This window comes from Hyla sarda, unplaced genomic scaffold (assembly GCF_029499605.1).
Source record: "Hyla sarda isolate aHylSar1 unplaced genomic scaffold, aHylSar1.hap1 scaffold_332, whole genome shotgun sequence".
Taxonomy (NCBI): Eukaryota; Metazoa; Chordata; class Amphibia; order Anura; family Hylidae; genus Hyla; species Hyla sarda.
In genome coordinates, this window is record NW_026610065.1 from 90,452 (window position 1) to 101,130 (window position 10,679).

Genomic DNA, 10,679 nt, shown 5'->3' on the forward strand with positions numbered 1-10,679 from the left:
ATCAGACAAGACCTCTGGCAATGGCACGGTGTCAGGTGGCTGGACAAGTATTATTTCGCAGTTAAGCTCACATTCGGGGCAAAGAGCAGCCCCTGGCTCTTTGACCAACTAGCCACAGCACTGCATTGGGCACTCCAGAACGTGGCTGACTGCCAGCACGTCATACATTACCTGGATGACTTCTTACTACTCGAACATCCTAGTCTCGCTCCTCGCAACCTCACTTCACTACTGTCTCTGTTCAAGGAAATCGGGGTCCCAGTGGCACCTCACAAGACGGAGGGCCCCGTCAGGCAACTGGTGTTCTTGGGCGTCATCCTAGACACTGTAAACATGCAGGCTAGGCTTCCCCAGGAGAAACTAGTCAGAACCCGGGAGATGATACACAACCTATCCAGGAGTCGCACAGTAACCAGGGTCGAACTCCAGAGCCTCCTGGGCATGATGGCTTTCGCTATGAGGATCATCCCGCAGGGGAGAGCCTTCATATCCAGACTTTTGGACCTTCTCCCTTCAGTATCGGGTCAGAGGCAGGTCATCCACATCAACAATGAGGCGATGGCTGACCTACTCATGTGGGATCACTTCTTGGAGAGCTGGAACGGCGTCTCTTTCTTCATTCCCCCTTTATCAGATGGGTCCCCGACTATAGTGTCCGATGCCTCATCGGTTGGCTTCGCAGCCATTTTCGGGAACAAATGGTTAGCCGGCCCCTGGCCAGCTGAGATCCGCAACATTCCTGACTTCACAGTCACGTCAGCCCTGTTTTGAAACATTTCCCATCGTAGCCGCCGCTGCTGTCTGGGGAAACTCCTGGGCTAACTCCACAGTTCGATTTCTGTGCGATAATTCCGCTACGGTCGACATTCTCAACAGAGGACGCTCTAGGTCCCCCCACATAATGCGCTTTGTCAGGAGGTTCATTCTGTTGTCTCTCCAGCACAATTTCCATTTTTTGATCGAGCACATAGAAGGTAGGAAGAACTTGGCGGCTGATGCACTCTCTCGGGCTAAATTTGGTGTGTTTTTTCAGGTACAACCAGACGCAGACCGGGTCGGAGTCCCGGTGCCTCCGTTCCAACAACTGCTAACGGACTAGCCAGATACGTCTCCATTGCCAACACTCTAATCAAGAAGTCTTTAGCTCCCAGCACGATCCGGGCTTATGATACCGCTTTGGCGGTTTTCTCCTCCTTCATGCAGGGCTTAGGGCTTTCCCCCACAATCACTTTACACTCTGCCCTAGCTTTTGTTGGTTTTTGCCATTCTTCTTTACACTTATCCCAGAACACCATCAAACTTCACTTAACAGGTCTTCAACACCACAGGTCACTCTCGCACCCTCACGCCTCTTCTCTACTCTCTGCTCATCCGATCAAAGCAGCACTCAAGGGCATTTCAGTCTTGTCACACCCCAAATCTCTTTCTCGCGCTCCGGTCACGGGGGATCTTTTCCGGGCTATGTCTTCCTTACTGGACACGCACCCTTTTGGCTTTCACCTCAGCACGGTCATCAAAGCTGCCATACACCTTGCTTTTTACGGCTTCCTTAGACCGGGGGAGTTCACGCGCACTGGCTGCCGAGCACCCGGGCCGACCCTGAGCCAGCTATCATCCAACAGGCTAGGTTTCATTTTCACCCTTCCGTCCACCAAAACCTGCAGATGGGGAGCATCCATCAGATATTTCCCCACCTCACATTAGTGGTGCCCAGTCTCGTCTCTCACCGACCTCCTCTCAATGCTGTCCGGGCAAGCAGCGGACAGTCCGCTCCTCCCGGTGGCTGGGCATGCTCTGTCTTCCTCCCAGTTTACCAGATACGTCCGCTCCCTAGTCACCATGCTAGGTCATGATCCCGCTGTCATCTCAGGACACTCATTCAGGATCGGAGCGGCCTCCGCAGCCTCCAAACATGATGTCCCAGCTCACATCATTAAGAAGCTAGGCCGCTGGAACTCCAGCTGTTTTGACCGGTACATTCCGGATCCCTCTACCGAAATGGCTAATGTGTTTAAAGTGTTGGCGTTGTGATACAAATAAAATAGAGTTACACCCTACTCTTGACTCTTTGCCCTCTATAGGCGTGCCCTCGGTCGCGGTTATTGGGCACACCTCATCCGCTGTTTGTATTTCTTAAATTCTGTACTAGGTCTACCGGGGTTCCAAGGCTCAGGACGGTAAGTACTCTTGTTCTCCTTTTTCGTATACTTGCTCGTTCGGCCTTTCGAGCCATGACCACAAGTAAAAAGCCTAATTGGCTGCATTTGTGGGAGTGGCGTGGGGTATATAAACTCCCCTCTCCCTCAGGTAGGGGCGTATGACTCGTGGGCGTCACCCACCCAACCCTCCCCTTTTTTCTATCACAATCCATACATAGGGCATGCCCTCTATAGGCGTGCCCTCGGTCGCGGTTATTGGGCACACCTCATCCGCTGTTTGTATTTCTTAAATTCTGTACTAGGTCTACCGGGGTTCCAAGGCTCAGGACGGTAAGTACTCTTGTTCTCCTTTTTCGTATACTTGCTCGTTCGGCCTTTCGAGCCATGACCACAAATGATATATGAGAACAGGGATAAGGATAGCCCCTATTACACCTCGCAACAAATGATTTCTATAAAAGTGCAAAAACTAGGCCATGTAAACTATGGAAAACACAGATCCCAGAAGTCTTTGACATGTATCTCTTCCTTTATCCTGTGATATAAGGGCCATGACATGTAGTACACAATCGGGCCTTAACAAAAGCGAGAATCTTGAAATGCAATTTGCAGTCTCTACAGTATGATCAATGTGAGGTTTCAGTGATATGTCATTGGAAATAGACATGATACATTCAGATTCCTTATTCGTATCTTCTTAGTTACGAGTAATGCAAAGGTGATAATGCAATGTGGATAACTTGTTACAGACAGGAGGGTGTTATAGAATAGCTAAAATTATTAGGAGAATGGGATGTGTTAATTACTTTATTCCTGAGCAGGAAATTACAATCCATTTTTGTGTAGTGATTAACGGGGAGGAAAACCTCCTGCAACTACTGTAGGCAATACAACAGGGGTAGCAGGAATGAAAGGAAATGTGCAGTGGATTTTGTTACATGATAAACTGATTTACATTCAGTCTGTCATATGACTTTTTCTATACTCCACAAAGATTAAGCAAAGTAAGAGTACGCACCAGACCACTTAAAGGGGCACTCCAGCCCTGTGACATCTTATCCCCTATCCAAAGGGTAGGGGATAAGATGTCTCACCGCGGGGGTCCTGAGCCGGAGTATCATGATGTCACGACTCCGCCTCCGCTATGCAAGTCTTGACATAGACTTGTATAGCAGGGCGGGGGGGTGACGTCACACGGGGACGGAGTCGTGACGTCACGATACTCCGGCCCCGTGGTCGCCACCCCGCTGTTTGTGAGCTGGCACCACGGCGTGCAGTTCAAACAGGTGGGTGGTGAATACATGATTGCGGGGGTCCACAGCGGCGGGACCACAGCGGTGAGACATCTTATCCCCTATCCTTTGGAGGGCACTCTCCACAGGTCAGGTAAAACACTTGTCTTTATTTCATACGGAGAAAAACATTACAAGGTGCAGGATTAAAAGCTGGGAGACCAGCAGGAGGTAACAGCCATTTCACGCCTCTCACGGCGTTTCATCAGACCACTCCTACCTCACCTGTCAGGGCAGATAAATACTCAAACGCCCGTGACGTAGGGGAGTTGAGGCGTTTTTCAAGAAAGTGTGTTAAAAACACAACAATAATAGTACTACTAATAGTAAATACTGTAACTATGTGCAAGAGAACGTTCAAAAAAGAGAAAAGCATAGAATAATCAGATGAAAACACTTAAATCCAGCCTATCATTAAGACCTAAATTCCCTTCTGCTTGTGTACGGATGATCCATCTCGCTTCTTGTTGCAGGAGAAATCTTCCTCTGTCTATACCTTCTTTTAATCCTACTCATTCCAGCCCGAAAAACGTCAGTGATTTAGGGCCATTATTATGTGTTTCTCGTATATGGCTGATTAAATGGGGGAGAAACCTTCATTTTTTCTCTGCTGCTATTGGACTGAATTAAAAAGAAAATCTGCTGTCTGAATTATTGGTCTGTACCGTCTCCACACTTGACCGATGATTATCTTGATGCTTCCCTTCTTCTTCCATAAAAGATCCTTACGGGAAAATTTCTTGGCTTTAAGCATCGCTTTATTCATTACAACAGCAGGATAACCTCTACAGAGTAAGCATTGTCTTAACTCAGAAGCTTGGGTTGTATAATCTGCTGGTTCACTATTAATTCACTTTAACTTGAGAAATTGGCCATAGGACACTGCCAACCTAGTGTGCTCAGGGTGGTAATTCTGGTAGTGTAGTAACAAATTACATGCAGTAGGTTTACGGTAACCAACAGTGGTAAGTTTGCCTTCAGCATGTCTGACTAATACATCTAAAAATTCCAATTCACCTCTGCCTATTTTATATGTAAATTTGAGGTTCATGTTATTGGACGGATTAAGTGTGGACTCTGTGTCCGTCCATACCATAAAAATGTCATCTACGAACCTTCTGTAGCAGTGATTATATTTTAGGAATTAATTAATCTCTGAGAAGATGTATTTTTTCTTGAACATAGCAACATAGAGGTTGGCCAGGGTATACGCGACTGGTGTACCAATGGCCATTCCTCCAGTCTGAGCAGACCAGGTGTCCCCAAATTTGAAAGTGTTACCGGACAGGATGAACTGTAAAGAATCCCAATTAAACTTGATGTAACCTGTACTTTTATCAGAATTGCTCAGAAGTTCTCTCACCATTGAAAGACTCAGATCTTGGGGGATGCTTGTGTATAAACTCTTGATGTCGATAGACACCAAGAGACTATACACTGGCCATGCCAAACCCTCATGGGTCTGTAAGAACTTGCTAGTATCCTTAACAAGTGATGGAATATCGGCCAACAGAGGATGTAGCAACCAATCGATAAATTTAGACAGAGGTTCCGTAAGAGAACCCACCCTGGAGAAGTACCAGTGTGCCGGTCTAGGGTGGAGAGGAAACAATAGACTCTAAGTAAGCTGTTTAGTACATGTGCGCATGTGCCGGTCCGGAGACCATCGGGGATGCGGGAAGTCGCACCAGTATCATGACGCAGTCACGTAATTTATTACATGCTGCAGTCATGTGACATGGCTGTTCCGGCTTCCGGGCTGCAGGCCATGACGGCATTCATGTTTGCCACAGGTGTTTCCGTAACCCCAGTAAGTTCTGCATGATGTTTGGTGTTCTCTTGTATAAATAGACAGGTTGACCGAGATAGGGCCACTCCCAGACAAAGGTGACGTACCAAAACGAGCGTTGGAGTGATGCTATCCCGCCTCCTGTTACTACTTGTCCTTGGTTACCCACCATTAGGTCTGTATCTAGCGTGTCACTTTTTGACTTATTTGGCACTTTACTCTCACTTTGAGTGTTTAGGGTAGATATGTTATACCTTACCCTTTAGTGCAATAGTGTGCCATTATACTTCATTTCCCTTCCAATTTTCTGCTATAGCTTGTGACTTATTTATGTACTTCTTATTCATAAATTGTATACAGGGCCGGTGATATCACCTTATTGATACTGTATTCCTCTTGCAATTCACTTTTTATATTGTATGTAAATGTTGTCATATATGTTTAATAAACTTGTTGTCGCTCAGACTCATTATTTAATCACAAGTGACGCAGATTGGTTTTCTTTGTTTTGTAAATTTAATATGTTACTGTGCCTTTAAAAATGTGAGTAGTGAACCCCATGTGACCATGTGAGCCAATGCGACCCCAGGGGAGGTACAGGGGAGGAGTTAGACAGTCTAGTACTGGACATTAGCCTGTCTAGTTCCAGCCAGACTCCTGAGCAACAGCTAAGCTCAGGTGTGTTGTGTGTCCTAAGCAGAAGCCTACTTCAGTTTCAAGTTTACTACTTGTCATTAGTGTTGCTCGCGAATATTCGCAATTCGAATATTATTCGCGAATATCGCATATTCGCGAATTTGCGAATTTCGCGAATATAGCGCTATATATTCGTAATTACGAATATTTTATTTTTTTTTTTCTTCACAGTACACATCACAGTGATCACCCCTCTCTGCTTCCAGCTTGTGTGGTGTAAAGAAGGCTGTAATACTACTGTGTGAGACTGGCGTGCGAAAATTCGCATATGCGTATGTTAATTTTGTATATGTTAATATTCACATATGATAATTTTCACATGCGCGAATTTTCGCATATGCAAAAATAAAACGAGAATATAACGAATATGCGAATATTCGCGAATATATGACGAATATTCGTCCATATATTCGCGAATATTCGCGAATTCGAATATGGCCTATGCCGCTCAACACTACTTGTCATCCTACAAGTGTCACCCTTGGGAGGATTGCAGGCCCCTGCAGAATAGTTTACAGTGCCTTGGAAGGACCCTAGCTACTAGAATCACAAATTTTACAAATCCGTTCAGTGAAAAGCACCACAAGTCTCAGAAGGGCAACAAGGCTTGCAAGGGGTACGCTGTCTCTCACACTTTCACTCTCACACAAGTTATACCAACTTCACATGCTCAGTAAAGGAAGTTAAAGGGGTAGACACTTCCAAAGGATAGGGGATAAGATGTCTGATTGCGAGGGTCCTGCTGCTGGGGACCCCCACAATCTCTCATACAGACACCCACCTATGGCAGCTGCACAGAGCGATGTTTGCTCCATGTCTCAAGGGCCCCGTATTCAAGAAAGAAAGGGAGGGGGGCTCAGCTAGAAAAATATGAATAAACCTGGGTGCTTAACCAACATTATATAAAACAAACACTGCAACAAACCCAGAAATAATGTACAAATGGAAGCACACCAAAGATGTTCAACTAATGCAGCATTATTTGAACATCTTTGGTGTGCTTCCATTTGTACAATATTTCTGAGTTTGTTGCAGTCAAGGGCCCCGTAGTCATGACCCTTCAGACATGGAGCAAACATCACTCTGTGCAGCTGCCACAGGTGGGTGTCTGTATGAGAGATTGTGGGCAGTCCTTTGGATAGGGGAGAAGATGTCATAGGGCCAGAGTACCCCTTTAACAATAACCTGATGTCAGTGTGTTTATTTTCTCATGATGTCTGGCCCAGGAAGACTGCCTCCCACCTTCGGACCGTGGATCGGATAAACGGTGCCCTGGCATCACGAAGTGAACAAGGTACGTCCTACTAACACTCAGTGGCTGCCACATACAGCTTGTAAATTGTGCAGTGAGAAGCTGAGCAATGTTGTTTTTAATTTAATTTATGCCTATATTTCTCACAGCATTCAAGATATCTGCTTCCTGTCAGTGAATAGGGAGCTCGATCTGCTTATTTCCCGGTTATGAAATATTTTTTTAGTCATCTTAGAGAACTCAGGTACACTGAACTATTTGGGTGGGGCCAGTTTATACTATGCATTTTGTGAGTGGAATTCTGCTTGGAAATTCTGGTGCATCAGTCTTCCATTGTTTTCAATTTGATTCTGCTGCACCATTCAACTGAAATTCCACATGCAAGACTCTGTCCAAAGAATGAATATCCTTTTGTCGGAATCCACTTGAATGAATTGAAACCATGGAGACAACGCATTTCCGAGCGGTCCTAGCGCCGGCTTGTTCTGCACCTGATGACCACAAATTATAGTGTGAATGAGCTGTAAGGCTGGGTTCACAGGTTCACACAGTACATTTTGAACAATTTAGTTGTGCTTTGAAATGTGTCACCAATTTATTTTTTTTTATAAATAAAAGTAAATATATATATATATATATATATATATATATATATATATGATTTCTTGGCAGTTTTTATCATGAATTCCTATCATTTTGTAATCCAGTTTTTTTCACAGGTTAAACCTTTATAAAGCATTGAACCTGCTTAGGAATCCAATGATACTGGAATTTCCCACTGTTTGATGTTCAGGACACTAGGAAAGATAATATCACTTTTGAAACTATAAGGCAGGGGCCATACTGGGGAATATCTGGCCGCAGCAGAATCACAGCAGCGGTCAAAATGAGAGTATGCAGTTTGAAGATAGATTTGTCTGCCAGGACTACGGTGGTAGCTTTACGCTTTGATTCCAGTGTTTGCAATCGTTACCCTTTGTGCCTTAGCCCTATTCACACTGCCAAACATTTGATCTGTGGCAGACGCAGACTCATCAGTTGGCACTAGGAAATGTGCAGTCTCCCTAAACGACAATGCATTTCTGAGTGGATTCCGCAGAAGGAATTGGCATGTCAAGAAGCATAAATTTCGCAGCATTTGTTTCCACTGCAGAAATTTTGCTGTGTGCCTTGTGCCGCAGAGTCACATTGAAAACAATAGGACCCTGCTGCAATGGAATTACCAAGCTGAATTTTTCCACCTGATTCCGCTCAGAAATTCTGCAGTGTAACTGGGGCCTTACTGTTCCAGTTTATACAAAGAAAACAACCCAAAAGCTGTGACTTAAATGGCTTACTTACTAACTCTCATGGGTAATTACTTTTCAGTATATAATTAATGATGACTGAAAATAACCCAGATTATATATTTAACACAATGCTGGAGCCCACATGTTTAATATATTACTGTCATTGCTCCATTTAGGAGTAAAATAAACACAAAATGAGTGTGAAATGTTTAACACATATTCTCACGCTGTCGTACTGCAAATATATACACCAAAGTACTAAATTATTTCTTAAAATGAAACTTTAATCCTTCCTCATTGCCTCCGATGCTTATTTCCGCAGCATACATTCATCGAGTAGATAAGGCTTTTAAACATTGATGTGATTAAGGTTTTATCCTTGTAAGTTTAAGTTAAAAAACAAAAGAGTCTGAAAAAAAAGTAATGTCACAATATGGCATTTCCACACACAGACAATAAGGGAGCTTGTAGCTACTGTTTTCTTGCTAAAGGCAATAGTTTAGTAGGGACCATTAAAGGCCTCTCAAGGGATCTACCTACCAGAATAATAGCTATCTTTTTTGACAATATCTATGTGAGCTAAGCTTTGCTGCTGACAGTTTAAACTACCAGTGGACAGTGAAACTTAGCTGTGGAGCAGGGAAAGCCTTCAGATCCAGCTACAGAAGAGCATGTTTCTACAACATTTTTTATAACTTTTTTTGTTTGTTTTCTTTAGGTTATTTATTTATTGTTATTAAACAACATATTGGTTTGACACAAAGGCAGTAAATGTGAATTAGTTGTGGTTTATTCTAAAACTAATGGAAGGAACATAGCTACAAATGTCTCAGTCTGCTTGGGTCAACTAGATGCCAAATGGCAAATGCCCACCTGTCTGTACCAATTTGCCCACCTGTCTGTACCAACTAGCGGAATTCCGACGTTGAATTCCGTTCCGCTTGAAGAAAGAGCATGTTCATTCTTCAAGCGGAATCCGCGAGCAGAATCCAATAGACGTCAATGGTAAAAAAAAAATCCGCCCAACATCGTTTTCGCGCGGAAATCGCTGAAAAAACCCTTCACTTCTTTCTCCCCCATTTCCGCATGCGAATTCCGTGTAAATTCTTTGTGAATTTCATGCAAAAAGAAAATTCTTTTTTTGGCACGTAAATTTTTCAGCGTGAATTCCTCTTGATTTGCTCAGTGTGAACGCACCCTTATGCAGTGACGTATGCAGAGCATGTTTTAAAGAAAATTGGACCCTGTGGGTTTTCATGGCAGGAGACCAAACTCAGGAAGTGTATGCGGGGCATGGCGAGGCACAGCTCTCACAGGCTTCAGTGATGTCGCATCATCTGGGGAACGCCCACCTTCTCCTGCCGGGAGCTCACACAATGTGAGCAAGGGGAAATGTATGAGGGAGCTTTTTAATCTTTTTTTTTTTTTTTTTTAAGGGCAGGAGGGGTGTTATGAGTAGTTAGGGAATGTTATCTGAGTTTAGAAAATATGGTTTTATGACAGGTACTCGTTAAACAGAATCTAGTTTCATTTTCTAGCCAGTGATTAAAAGCCTGGGAATAGAGGTGGATCTTGATCTTTTCTAGTTCAGTTTCAGCTTAGCCCTGGTCTAGCCAGGAGCACAGCTCCTCAACGTTGCTATCCTGAGGAGACTGGAAGTCTCTAAGCCTAGGTACAGCCGAGGTCAGGCATAGCTCCTACACATAGGTCACATTGTCTCTAGTCCTGTCTTTAATGAAGTCAAGCCTGTGCCTAGCCCAATTCCTGCTGTAAGGATATATCCGCTTTTCAGCATTTTCTTCAAGGGGTTTCACAATGACCTAAATCTACACAAGGGCCTTGTGTTATTCTTCACTGGATCCTGTATTTGCCTCTGGTTGGACCAGTGCCCACCTGTTGAGCCAGGGGAACTTCACCCATCAGGTAGTTGCCCCTAATAAAAAGTAACCCCCTATTGAATGGATGCTCCAAGTAGGAACATAATCCCCCCTCCCCATAAATTAGTTAGATACCCCTAGTAGAAAGTTTTTATTTTATTTTTTTTATTTACCCTTTTATGCTCAGCTCTTTCAATCAGTCCCTACCAATACATAAAAAAATGGACTCCCTAATCCTGTACAATACTAAGTGGTGCTGCCACTTACTTTGCATTTTAGGGGCACAAAATTTGACCATCACTGATCATCAGACTTTTGCTCCCCT

General features: G+C 44.1%; 1 long non-coding RNA gene across 1 annotated transcript; it reads left to right on the forward strand.

Moving 5' to 3' along the window:
• Positions 1-7,161: 7,161 nt before the first annotated feature.
• On the forward strand, positions 7,162-8,037 carry LOC130330292 (uncharacterized). Its single transcript, XR_008873482.1, has 3 exons — positions 7,162-7,230; positions 7,338-7,432; positions 7,908-8,037. It is a non-coding gene; the product is annotated as an uncharacterized LOC130330292 (long non-coding RNA).
• The last annotated feature ends 2,642 nt before the right edge of the window (positions 8,038-10,679 follow it).